The sequence below is a fragment of the Dermochelys coriacea genome, chromosome 12 (assembly GCF_009764565.3).
Source record: "Dermochelys coriacea isolate rDerCor1 chromosome 12, rDerCor1.pri.v4, whole genome shotgun sequence".
Lineage (NCBI taxonomy): Eukaryota > Metazoa > Chordata > Testudines > Dermochelyidae > Dermochelys > Dermochelys coriacea.
This window is the reverse complement of record NC_050079.1, coordinates 10,078,504-10,092,750: the sequence shown is the minus strand read 5'-3', so window position 1 is coordinate 10,092,750 and position 14,247 is coordinate 10,078,504. Positions and strand designations below refer to the sequence as shown.

Here is a 14,247-nt window from a genome sequence, read left to right as displayed (position 1 = left end):
TTGCAAAGTTATGCACATTGGAAAAAAAATCTCAACTACTCATACAAAAGAGAAAGATGTTGGAGTCATCATGACAGTTCTCTGAAAACATCTGCCCAATTTGCAGCGGCAGTCAAAAAAGCTAACAGAATATTAAGAACCATTAGGAAAGGGATAGATAAGATGACAAAGTATCATAATGCCACTATACAAATCCATGATATGCTCACATCTTGAATACTGCATGCAGATCTAGTCACCCTATCTCAAAAAAGATGTATTGGAATTGGAAAAGGTACAGAAAAGGGCAACAAAAATGGTTAGTGTTATGGAACAGCTTCCATATGAGGAGAGATTAATAAAGCTGGGACTTTTCAGCTTGGGAAAGAGACAACTAATGGGAGATATGATAGAGGTCTATAAAATCATGAAGGGTGGGGAGAAAGTGTTTTTACCCATTCACATAACACACAAACCAGGGATCACCCAATGAAATTAATGTGCAGCAGGTTTAAAACAAAGATAAGGAAGCACTTCTACAGGTTGACTGTGCATTGTGTGAAGAACTCATTGCTAGAGGATCCTGTGAAGGCCAAAAATATAACTGGGTTCAAAAATAATTAAATAAATTGATGGAGGATAGGTCCATCAATGGCTATTAGCCAGTCTCTGGGTGTCCCTAAACCTGACTGCCAGAAGCTGGGACTGGGCATCAGGGAATGGATAACTTGATAAATTGCTCTGTTCTGTTCCCTCCCTCAGAGGCATCTGGCACCGGCCACTGTCAGAAGAAAGGATACTGAGTTACATGGACCATTGGTCTGACCCAGTATAACCATTCTTATGTTCTTAAGCATGACATTTTTCTGTACAATCTAGTTTTTGCATTTTTTTTCCCCAACATAAAATTGGAAGACATTGCAGGTTCACTATATAAGAAAATGGAAGGAAGAGGAGCAGTTCTCAAACTGTGGTTCAGGACCCCCAAAGTGGGTCATGACCCCATTTTAATGGGATTGCCAGGGCTGGTGTTAGACTTGCTCAGGCCCAGGGCTGAAGCCAAAGCCCGAACCCCACTGCCCAGGACTGAAGCCGGCGGTGGGACTCAGGCTTTGGCTTCAGCCCTGGGGGGCATGGCTCAGGTTACAGCTCCCCCACCACCATCAAGGGCTGAGGCCCTCAGGCTTTGGCTTCGGCTCTACCCACCTTGCTTAGGATGGTGGAACTCGGGCTTGGGTTCAGGCTTCGGTCCCACCCCTCAGTGTCATGTCGTAATTTTTGTTCTCAGAAGCGTGTTGAAGTGCAAAGAATTTTGATAACTGCTGGATTAGAATGTTAAAAACATTAGAGGAGGAAGGTTTTTAGCTGGATCCTGGGGTGACAGATTCTTCTTCAAAGTGAGGGGGACCATGAGGCTCCACCCACTCTGTGGCCCCTACCACTGCCCCTACTCTTTCCACTGAGGCTCCACACACCACCACACCCCCGGCCATGCCAGAATCCAGAGCCCAGCTGGGGAGCTTGGATCCCTCCACCTGCCTGCCATGTGGGGGCCCAAGAGCACCAGCCTGTGTCGCCACCCCCTGGACTCACCCATCCAGGGCAGGTGGAAGCTCCGCGGCTCCCCACAGCTGCCCACATGGCTCTTACCCTGAGCCAGCTCTGGCTTCCAGGCTGGCCAGGGCCTTGGGGGCAGAAGAACTGCAGCCAGGCCATGGCAAGAGCTGCCTGGGCAGCTGTGGAGAGCCACGAACCCTCCACCTGCCTTGGGCAGGGGGCCTTTAGGGTAGGGACACAGGCTGGGGGATGCTATTGCCCCATCCCTCCAGACAGGTGGAAGGTCCAGGGCTCCACAGCTGCCTGGGCTCTCCGGGACACGCTTTCCCCAGTTGAGCTCCAGTTTCCGGCCTGGCCAGGCGGTGGGCCCTCAGAGGTAAGAGGAGGGGCAGAGGGGCAGGCCCATCCACTTTTTGGCACCCCTGGCTGGATCACATGTTTACTACTGGGGGAATTCTATGCCAAAGTATTAAAAATTTCTTAGCACAAATTCTGCATATTATTTGTCAAAACACCACAATATAATCACAACAGTTTCAATTATTTTGGTAATTTATTCCAAAATACCCATCAGCAAGTACATCTGTAATAATAGACAATAAAAAAATCCAGGAAATATTTTTTGACAAATAGATTCCTAACTGGACATATTAATATAGAACTCTGAATAATTCATTTAAACTACAATACAGAACTATATTTCCCGTACCACTCAGAAGCAGTGCAAAGGCTTGAGGGAGTCAGGGGTAACAGAGGAGCTGAGGGAGAGGGAAGTAATTGCTGGGAGGGAGCCTGGGTGTGAATTTAGAGAGTTGCTGAGTGTGGATTGGAGAAGTTTGGAACAGGTTTGGGGGGGGGGGAGGGGAGAAACCGTCTTCATGTGTCCTTGGACCACCACTCAATGAGCCCTCTCCCCCCCCCATCCGCAGGTGGCCCTGCACCTCCATTCCCATTCAGCTCCTGCCCCAATCTGTCCTCCCCCAATAGATCTTATGAACCCCAGTCTGTTAACCCCCCCCAGCAGTCCCATGTGCCTCATGCTGTCTGTGCCCCCCATATCTTATGTCTCCTGACCTGGCCCCACCGGCAGGACACTACTATGAAGGTAGCCTCTTCTCTTCCCTATCAGCAGCTGGGACTGGTCCAGGAGCAGCTGCTCTGTTCTAGCACCACAGTGGCCCCTGGTGGGTAAAAGGCATAACTGCAGCAACTTTCCAGTAGAAGTTATTTTTTGGAGGGGGTGGGGGGGAATTCTGCTCAGCACAGGAATTCTGCACATGCACAGTAGCACAAAATTCCCCCAGGAGTAACATGTTGCAAGACTGGTTTACAAGTTTGCCACATCTTTACACCATTTTAGAAACCTGTCAAAACTAGCTAACGACAGCAGTCTTACCAAAATCTAACAGAAACATATGAATTTTGAGTTTTTAAACCAAGTCTCTCTAAAGTGACAAGCCAAAAAAGAGTTAGTAAAATGTCCTATATGTGAGTACTTTTGAACCCTTTTATATTCCACTTCTCATTTGATTTGCCTCAAATTTACCAGAAAAAAAAATTCCTGACATAAGAGCAGACAAGTAAAATTTCTGGGAGATTGGTTTAATTACAGTGGAATTGGGGATTGAGACACGTAAAGCATCTTTAAAAAGACCAATTTTTGGAGAAATGCTAGTCTTCTATTCTAAAATAATGCAGGCATAAAAAGGTTTGAGGCAATACTAAAGCCCATTAAAAGCAGAATTTTTTAAAACTATCTTTGATATGAAATTAATTTCAGGTTATTATTTAAAGGGTGTGCTACCAAACTGGATATTTTTAAAAAGTTAGTTAATAAAAATCTAATTGTCCCTTCTATTAAGGTTCTGATAACAGCATTCATCACCCCTGTATAGGCATGCAGTCAAACAGAACAATCCACATGGCTAAAAGGAAGACTAATTTTAACTTAAATAAGCATAAGACAGACATAATGGTAGTTTCAGAACTAAAATGGCTGGTAATCTACACACAGACTTATTACTGGTTGTGACACACCAGAAAGTTATAGTGCCTAATAACTACATTAGAGGAAGAACCGTATCTACAGACATTCACTGTAATTTGAGTCCTTTCAGTACCACAGCAACAGGGTTACATCTATGAGCTTCACCTCAATTCTGTGAAGAGATCTTTGTCACATCTCTCCTTACCAACAATCAGAAGTTGCAAGAGATTTCAGAAGGGAAGCCAACTGAGGCTATGTTTACTCTGCACACCTTACAATGGCGCAGCTGTGCCTCTAAAGCCATGTTGTTGTAAGGCACGCAGTGTAGCTGTTCTTTGTCACCAGGAGAGAGATTGCCCGACAACAAAATAAAACCCCACCCAATGAGGGGCGGTCGATTCGTCGGAAAGAGAGCGTCCACAGCAGCATTTTTTGTCGTTCAAACGTTTGTCGTTCAGGGGCGCGTGTTTTTTTTACACCACTGAGCGACAAAAGTTTCAACAAAAGTGCAGTATAGAGAAGGCCTAAGTGCTGTAACACCCTGAGTAGAGTAGAGGGTTCCCTAAATTGACTAACTCTGTTCCGCATTTTAAGGAGACCTAAAGTTCTTCAATTTCAGTTTAAAAAATAAATCAGACTCAAAAGGCACTTCAGAGTCTAGTAAGCTCCTTACAGCAGGGGATGGGTTTTACTCATTTGTGTAAATGTAAATACTTACAGCGATATAACATGAAGTTTTCATGCCTACTTACAGATCCCCAAAACTACCACAGGCCACTCACACCATGCTTTAAACCTGCTATAGATACATATGGCTGAGAGCCCAAGCAGACGCTGACAAGGTCTCAGAAATAAATAAATAAATAAATAAATAAAAGCTCCAACACGTGGATCTCAGAGGAGTCATCTTGAGGTGCCTGTAAAATGCTAAACTCAGAATGGTTTCAGAGTGGTAGCCGTGTTAGTCTGTATCCTTGTGGCACCTTAGAGACTAACAAATTTCGTAAGCTTTCGTATACATTGGCCAAACCAGGCAGTCTCTATGCAAAAGAATAAATGGACACAAACCAGACATCAAGAATTATAACATTCAAAAACCAGTAGGAGAACACTTCAATCTCCCTGGACATTCAATAACTGACCTAAAAGTGGCAATTCTTCAACAAAAAAAATTTAAAAAAAAACAAAACAAAACAACAGACTCCAAAGAGAAACTGCAGAACTGGAATTAATTTACAAACTGGACACCATCAAATTAGGCCTGAATGAAGACTGGAAGTGGATGGGTCACCACAAAAACCTCATTTCCCTCTGCTGATACTCACACCTTCTTGTCAACTGTTTGAAATGGGCCACCTTGATTGCATTAGCCTCATTAGCACTACCGAAGTGATTTTCCCCTCCCTTGGTATTCACCCCTTCTTGTCAACTGTTGAGACTAGGCCACTTCCACCTTAATTGAATTGGTTCCTTAGCCCTGACCTCCCCCCCCCCCACACACACACACTTGGTAAGGCAACTCCCATCTTTTCATGTGCTGTGTATTTACACCCCCCAGCTGTATTTTCCACTCCATGCATCTGATGAAGTGGGTTTTAGCCCACAAAAGCTTATGCCCAACTAAAGGTGTTAGTCTCTAAGGTGCCCCAAGGACGCCTGGTTGTTTACGCTCTGAAGGAATCACTTGTCCAGCCACAGAGCCTGGAAACCTGCACCCAAGCAAGGCGCCAGCGACCCAGCCCAGCTCACAGAGGGAAAAGGTGGGTAAATGAGGCTGGGGGGGGGGGGGAAGCGGGGGTGAGGGGCTGGTCGCTGAAGCTCAGGGCTGGGAGCCGGATTTTCCTCTCCGTCCTCAGCGCCTCGCCCCGCAGCTACCAGAGGGGAGGGTGGGACGGGAGGTGGCCTCCTCGCGGCTGCGGGCGATGCGCGGCCCGGCACCGGGGGGTCCCGCACGCCTCCTTCCACAGGGGCCGCTGGGAGGAGACGGCCGCGGCACCTGATCCGGCCCAGCCGGACCCCCGGGGGCCCGGCCCCAGCGCCAGGCGGCTCGCAGGGGCTGGGTCCCTCCGCCCGTCTCCCCGGCCCCGGCCCCTTCCCTGCGGAGCGTTTTACCCGCGCCCCGGCTCCCGCAGCTCCCGTTACCGCTCCGGCTCCCCGCCGTGACCGCCCCGCTCGCCGCAGCTCCGGGGATGCTCGCAGCCCGCCCGGCCTCCGCAGAGCGGCACGTGACGCCCGGCCCGCTCCGCCCTGGATAGCGGGGGGGGGGGGTCCGCCTCAGGCACCGCCTCCCGCCCGGGCCCTCACCTCAGCCATGGCGGGCGAGCCTCCCTCCCTCCCCGCCCGCCGCCCTTCTCGGGTGTGTCCTACGCGGCTCCCCCCCCCCCCCCGGCGCTTTGCGAGCCCGCCCCGCAGCGGCTCTGGCCCTTATCCAAGGGCAGCCTGCCCCTTTGTGGGGAGCAGCACTCGCCCGCTCTGGGGACGGGGACTCCCCCCCGCCAGGCGCCGTAAATCCTCCCCCCCCGGTAGGGAAGGGGGGGTGCATGATTTTCCCGCCCCTGGGTGTGTAAGCAAGCTCCTGAGGCCTCCAGAGAGCATCCACCACTGGCCAGGGAACCCTAGGACTGGAGGAAAGTAGGGTGACCAGATGACCTGATTTTATAGGGAGAGTCTTGACTTTTGGGTCCTTTTCTTATAGAGGCTCCTATTTACCCCCCCCCCCCATCTCAGTTTTTCAGATTTGCTGAAAGGGAGCACCATGGTGTCTTTAGGTCTTTCCCCCTACATTGAGGCAGGACTAAGTGTTATCTAGAGCAGTGCTACTCAAGGTGGGACTGCTCATAGTTTAAAAAGCATACTTATTACAAAGCATAATGCTTAAGTACATCGGAAGCTGGAAGCCTGCTAAATAACCAGTGGGGCCACAGGGAATTGGGATGCTAAAGGAGCACCCAAGGAAGATAAGGCCGTTGCAGCGAAACTAAATTAATTCTTTGCATTGGTCTTCATGTCTCACGTGAAGGAGATTCCCAAACCTGAGCCATTCTTTTCAGGTGACAAATCTGAGAAACTGAGGTGTCATTAGAACAAATTGATAAAGAGTAAGAAGTCACCAAGACCAGATGGTATTCACCCAAGAGTTTGGAAGAAACTCAAATATGAAATAGGTTACATCTCACAGCTGGTAGTTCTGCTATCACTTCAATCAGCTTCTGTACCAGATGACTAGAGGATAGCTAATGTGACACCAATTTTTTTTTTAAAAATGGCTCCAGAGGTGATCGACAATCACAGACCAGTAAACCTAATGTCAGTACCAGGCAAATAGGTTGAAACTATAATAAAGAACAGTATTTTCAGACACATCAATGAACATGATTTTGGGGGGGGAAGTCAACGTGGTTTTTGTAAAGGGAAATCATGCCTCACCAATCTACTAGAATTCTTTGAGGGGGTCAACAAGCATGTGGACAAGGATAATCCAGTGGATATAGCGTACTTAGATTTTCAGAAAGCCTTTGACCAGATCCCTCACCAAAGGCTCTTAGGCAAAGGAAGCTGTCATAGGACAAGAGGGGAGTCTTCTCATGAATCGGTAACTGGTTAAAAGATAGGAAACAAATGGTAGAAATAAAGAGTCAGTTTTCAGAGTGGAGGTAAATAGTGGTATCTCCCAGGGTTCTGTACTGGGACCAGTATTATTCAACATTCATAAATGAGCTGGAAAAAGGGGTAAACGGTGAGGTGGCAAAATTTGCTGATACAAAACTACTCAAGATAGTTAAGTCCAAAGCAGACTGTGAAGAGTTACAAAGGAACAAAATGGCAGATGAAATTCAATGTTGATAAATGCAAAGTAATGCACATTGGAAAACTCAACTACACATACAAAATGATGGAGTCTACATTAGCTGTTATGACTGAAGAAAAATCTCTGGATAGTTCTCTGAAAACATCTGCTCAGTATGCAGCAGCTGTCAAAAAAGCTAGCAATGTTGGGAATCATTAGGAAAGAGATAGATAAGACAGTAAATATAATGCTATTATGCAAATCCATGGTATGCTCACATCTTAAATACTGCATGCTGATCTGGTCACCTATCTCAAAAAAGATATATTGGAATTGGAAAAGGTACAGAAAAGGGCAACAAAAGTGATTAGGGTATGGAACAGCCTCCATATGAGGAGAGATTAATAAGACTAGGATTTTTCAGCTCGGAAAAGAGATGACTAAGTGGGGATATGATAGAAGTGTATAAAATCATGAGTGGTGTGGAAAAAGTAAATAAAGTGTTATTTATTCCTTCTCACAAGAGAAGTACCAAGGGTCACCAAATGAAATTAATAGGCAGCAGGTTTAAAACAAACAAAAGGCAGTATTCCTTCACAACACACAGTCAACCTGTGGAACTACCTTTCCCAGAGGATGTTGTGAAGGCCAAGACTAACAGGGTTCAAAAAAGAACTACATACATTCATGGAGGATAGGTCCATCAATGGCTATTAGCCAGGATGTAAGACCATGCTCTGAAATGTCCCTAACCTCTGTTTGCCAGAAGCTGGGAACAGGTGACAGGATGGATCACTTGATGATTACCTGTTCTGTTCATTTGCTCTGAAGTACCTGGCATTGGCCACTGTCAGAAGACAGGATACTGGGCTAGATGGACCATTGGTCTGATCCAGTATGGCTGTTCTTATGTTTATAGGATTAGACACCAGTTAACTAATTTCACAACAATCATGTGAGGTAGATGTGTTATATCCATCTGTGAGATGGATATGGGCATAGGCACAGTAAGTCACTTCTCCAGTGTCACTAATAGGCAGAGCCAGGTGTAAGCCTTTAGTTCTTACTCCGGGTACCCTTCTTTGAAGCCCCTAGTCCTTACTCCGGATACTAGAGAAGGCTACCCTGGCCCTGATTTTACAAACATTGACATACAAGTAAGTGTATAGACTTGAATAGTTTCACTGAGCCTATCGTTATTTTTAACCATTGGAATATTTACCAAGGGTCATGATAGTGATGTAGAATCTATGCCATTATGAATTTTAAAATCGAGACTGGATATTTTTCTAAAAGATATGCTCTAGGAATTATTATAGGGAATTTCCATAGCCTGCATTATACAGTGGGTCAGACTAGATTATCACTGACCTTGGAGTCTGAATTAGTATTTCCAGAACTTGGAACTGCAAATTACATCTGTTCAGGATATATGTTCTGTTAAGAATGTATAGTTTCATAAAGACAAAACAATAGTGCCATAAGCAAGCTAAAATATAACCTGCTAACAAAATAGCTGCTAGGAATAAAGAATATTGATTGGATATATGAGTATTTTAAAATGCACATCTTCTCTTGGGGGAAAAAAGAGGTTATCATAATGCAAGTTAGCTCATACATGACAATTATAGCAAAAGATAAGGCAGTTTGTGCTTGACTTAGCAAGTCAAATTAAAGACTATGGAAAAGCCTAGAATTTTCTTCACACGGCCTTTACCACATATTCGTTAACACCAGGTAAGAGCACACCTTTGTCTCCTCCCCCCACCCCACAGTGAAACTTTTTGATGTATCTGAGTTTTACCATTTTTATGAGCCTGTAGTTCTGCAGCTGCTACTAATCTCCATTTCCCCTTTATCAGAGTCCCCTTAAAAACCTCACATTTCCCACTCACATTCTGAGCCCTAATTCTGATGATTCACTGTTCAGACTGGCAACAGGGTTTGTCAAAAACAGAACTCAAACACCCCAAAACAAATAGTCTTTCACCAGTTCTAGTTCCACATAGTCTCCTATTGGGCTTCCCAACCTTTCTATCAGACCACCTACCTCTTGCAGCCTGAGCTGCTACTTCCATCCATCCAAACAAACCCTCCCTACAACCTCTGAATACCTTTTATATTTGAATCACCTGATTCCTCTCAGATGGAGCTCATCTTGTAACCAGGGCTAGCTCAACCCCAGGCTCTGCAGCCCAGGGGCAAGTCACCCCATTACAGAGCCAAAGATTTCCAATTAAACACATCAACATAGAAATCAATTGAGCAAACTCAAAAAAAACCCCTAAACATAAAAATCACTAAACAAATGAAAATAAAACTTGAAGGAAAACCAACATATAAGACTCATGAAACTAAACAAAAGATCAAAAGCTGACAAAACCAGGGGAATATCTGCAAGTAAGAGAAATCCAAACACACTAGCCAATTATTTAACTGGTGAAATTTGTCCTGATATGAAGGGCCAGCATAAGCCCTTCCATACCATTTAACATCCAAGAAGGCAGGGTGCCATTGGTTCTGCATCCCCTATATAGTGATAGTCCAGTGGAGCTGGGCCTGTGGTAGGCCAATAGGATTGACAGTTACATAGAACTAGACAACCCAATACCCAGTGCAAATGTCATAGAGGAGCTGCTTATAGTGACACATTGGTGAGTACTTATCTAGACCACTGCTGAAATTCTGCTATCAAAGTTGGGTGTTGGGGTCACTTTCCAGCTTCTGTTGATGTTCACTGGACACTCCTATAGTATTCTTGCCAGAGATTTATCCTTGGGGCTCATAAATGTGCTTTGGAAGAGAGAATGTATTACCTATGGAATGGACCAGATTTGACCAATTGGTAGATTTTCCAATTTCTAATGGGACTCCTTCCTCATAAGGTGTTCACGCCAACCTCACCACCTCAAATAGTACAACCTGAGCTCAGTGCACTACTGTCCTTACAGTCTGCATAACTTTCAGGAGAGCAATGAAAATATTTCAAACTAATGATTTTACAAGTTTTAAGTGCTTTTGTCACTATTTTAGGTTAAAGTTTTGAATGGCTTTTTAAAAATAGAAAAATAAATTAGTATATTCTCCCTCAATGCTTCACATGGTTTTCTGGAACAAGGGTTTAACATTGGATTATTGGGAAAATTTTGAGGTTCTCTTTCCTAATACATGGGTAGCACATCACTGGTGCTGCAGTTGCTATCCTGTTCATAAGTATTTATGTTTCATACCCTGATTTAGAAACTAAGAATCATTCTTGTTAGGCAATTGAAGGGCCTGTTACTTGCTCTGCTTTGCTATAGATGGATGTAAAGATAATTATTCTGACTGTTCACCCCTGTTCCCCAGTGCTTTATTTGTGAAACAATATTCTACACAAAACAAAGCAACTTTTGTGCCAACAACAGAGACTTTTTTTTTTTTTTTTAAAGAAAGTAGGTGGTTGGAATATTAGGTGTGATAGAGTGTTGCAACAGAATCTTAACAAGACCATGTGTATGCCCACTTCAGGTAAGCATGAGTGCAAGCACCTTACAACAGACAAAATGTATGCAATGTTGAGGGGGGAGATAAAAAATGCAGTTGAAGATTTAAAAAAATAAATGTCTACATTTGGGCTTCTAAATCTATATTTAAGCACTTATTTAAGTTGTCTGATTATTCCAAATACTGAGCAGCCAGCAACTTCCTTTATTCGGATGCTTTGGAGGCTAACTTTAGGCCCTTATACTGAAAATCTTGGTCTCATTCATTAATCTGCAAAAGTTCATAGAGGCTGTGAAATAAACTCTCTGATCCTATTGTCCTTCCTCATTTCCCACCCATCTGCCTCTGTTTTCTTTCAAGTAACAGTTTACTTATTATTGCCTGACATTATCCTTTTACCCATTTTTGTCCACAGTCATAGGGTAGCTGGTCTCTGTGGACAGACAGAGCCAGGCTCCCCTGGAAATTCAGCTAATTAAAGAGGGACAGGATACACCTGGGCCTACAAAGGTCTGTTAGTGAGCATCTGGAGGAAGGAAGAACTGAGACAGGCTGAATCCAGCACTGGCAGAGGAAGCTGTACTGGAGTGGACCTAATTTCTGTGGCAGTCCCTAGAGAAGGGGTCTCAAACATGCAGAGTTATTTCCTGTGGCCTGCCATAGGCGTCGACTCCACCAGCAGCCAAACTCCTCTCAACCCCTGCCCCTCCCCACGTGCACTGCGTCTCCGCTCCTCCGCCTACCTCCCAGCACTTCCCGCCACCAAACAGCTGTTTGGCGGTGCTTAGGACTTTCCAGGAGGGACGGGGGAGGAGCAGGGATGCAGCACACTTGGAGGAGGCGGAGAAGAGGTGGGGCCGAGGCAGGGATTTGGGGAAGGGATTGGAATAGGGGCAGGGAGGGGGCGGGGACTTTGGGGAAGGAGTTGGAATGGGGGCAGGGAAGAGGTGGGGCAGTGGTGGGGCCTCATGGAAGGGGTGAAGTGGGAGTGGGGCTGGGGAGAAAGGGGGGGCTTTAACTGAAGTAATTCTAAAAGTAAATGCGTGTTTTGTCGTTGGAGTGAGGTACATTACTGAGTGTTTATATTTTATTAAAACCCCTCTTTGCATTACAGTTTTAAAAAAGTTAATACATTGACTTTTAATAGGATATTATATTACTCTTCATTTTTTTCATTTTTGACTATACTTTTGTATTGTTGTATGAAAAGGTTTCAGTGATGCGGCCCTCGGGCCAATTTACTAGTCCTCATGTGGCCCTCATGGTGATTTGAGTTTGAGATCCTTTCTCTAGAGCAAGAGACCAGGGAAACAGCCCTGTGGCTGCTGTTTCAGGTGGGGAGTAGAGCTGAGTGAAGCTGGAAGGCTGCCAGGAGCTGGAATGCCACCAGAGACCCCTAGAAGACATGGCCCTGAACCTGGGATCAAGAACTGGGTTAAGACACAGTGTTCTGTTCATTTCTTAACCTCAGTTATGAAAAATAAACCTCCTTGACTGAGACTGGGCATGGCAGTGCATGCTTTGGAGCCAGGGAGAAGCGATGGTGACATCAACACTAATCAATAATTACTGGTCTGTTGATACACACAACTATCGTGCATGAGTCCAGTTTCTAGTCCTTCCACTCTATCCATGCTGTAGAGCTGAGCTGGGGAGTGACATCTTCCAAAGGCTGAACACAATTTCCAAATGATACCAAGAAGACCCTTGAGTGTTATGGGTTTGGTAAACGTTATTAAAAACTGGTGGTTGTAACAACCAACCTACATTTGGGATAAGCCCTTAAACCCATTTATGGAACAAAGTTGCTGAAATACTAGAAGCACTGTCCAAAACAAAAGCACATGGAAGACTGGTCAGAAACAGAGCCATGTTGGTGGAGAAGTTTCACTGGTTATTGTTATAGGAGAAGTGTGTGTGTGTGTGTGTGTGTGTGTGTTTGAGGAAAAATAGGAAGAACACAGGAGAAGCTGATAGAGAAGCAGCAGAAATCCAATGACACAGCCATTGGGAACGTAGCCCTGAGAAAAGCCTAGAGAGACCTTTGGAACTAAGTGCTGGCTGGAAAGGGGCTTGGAACACTGAGCAAAGAAGATGTCACCTGCTGTTTTACTCCTGTTGTGTTAATGGAAACAAGAGTATGTACATTCTTTGCAAATAGTATTACATCAAAGACATACCTGACTCCAATATCAATTTCTCCTCCTAACTCAAACAACATGCTAGCCTGAATTTTGGCTAACTTCTTGAGCCAAAAAGGTAACAGAAGCAATCAAAAGCAATCAATCTGCCAGTTCAATCTATTCCTTTTAAGTCCTTCTTCAGCATCCTTCTGGGCAATGTCCCAAGGCCTCTTTTTTTCTTTTATTGTCTACTGTTAGGTTCTTTATTGGAATTCTGTGGAGTGTTTATGATTTCTTTAATCTGCCTTTGGGACTTATTTGTGCAAATCAATCACTTGTAATTTTGATTGTTTTAAGGGTGGTTGTCTTTATTATGGAGACACCTACAATTAACTACATTTAATGAACACTATTAAACCACATCCTTGGCTCGTGTAAATTGGCATAGCTAAGCTGATTTAAACCCACTGAGGATCTAGTCTACTCCAGTGTAAAGAGAGAACACAAGTATAACTTCCTGGAAAATAATATAGCTGTTGAAGCCTCTGTTTCACCAGAACTTATAAAAGAGCAGGGATTTGTACAGATAGTGTTTAGTCTGACTCAAAGGCTGATGTACTAGGCTGGGGTCAGGAGAATTCTCACAATTGTTTTGAAAAATGTCCTATTTGCTCACAGTTAAAACAAAAGGATTTCTTTTGTTAAATCTTGGTATTGGTATTCTTTGGGTCTTTGAGATGTGAATCGTATATCTGAAGTGGACATTTCAGAACTTGGCTGGGTCATCTGCAGTCACACCAACCGCTGCTCAGCCAGCAGATATTTCCCCTTCCAATCTATAAGTATGTTACAAGAAAAATACAAAACTGACAATAGTGGTATATAAATGACTCTTTCCCCATCATGACATTTAAATAAGAGAAGAATTGATAAATCATATTGGTTGAGACTATTTAACTAATACAGTTTGGCTAAAATCAAGCAATATTCCCAGTATACAATTAAAATAAAATAAATTAGTTTTCCCCACCCAGTTTTCTGTTTCTAAACTTAACACTGCTAGGGTTTCCCTGTTGAAGGGTTAACAATATCACTGTCCTACTGCAAAATGCTTCTGACATAGGGAAAACCGCCTGCTTTCTGCTCCTGGGGCTCAGCGTCTCCAAACCCACACAGTACACATGGTCTTTTGCAAAGCAGCTGCCCTGACTGCTGGCCTCATAGAACCTGAGTCCAGCAACAAGAAACCTATTAAACATACCCAAAACAACCACAACCAATTCCTGAAACTTCTGAGCGTGCAGTGCTAATTGTGCATCTGCCTAGCA

General features: G+C 44.6%; 1 protein-coding gene across 5 annotated transcripts in view; it reads right to left on the bottom strand.

Moving 5' to 3' along the window:
• Window positions 1-9,445, bottom strand: part of SLC7A6 (solute carrier family 7 member 6) — a 66,816-nt gene extending 57,371 nt beyond the window's left edge. The window contains exon 1 of one of the 5 annotated variants that reach the window (XM_038367873.2): window positions 9,361-9,445. The gene's annotated coding sequence lies outside the window, so the exon portion shown is untranslated. Of the gene's footprint in view, window positions 1-1,185; window positions 1,297-5,635; window positions 5,936-9,360 lie in introns of those variants that run through there. The other 4 variants (XM_043495054.1, XM_043495056.1, XM_038367874.2 and 1 more) reach the window with 4 other exon arrangements.
• Between the last annotated feature and the right edge of the window lie 4,802 nt (window positions 9,446-14,247).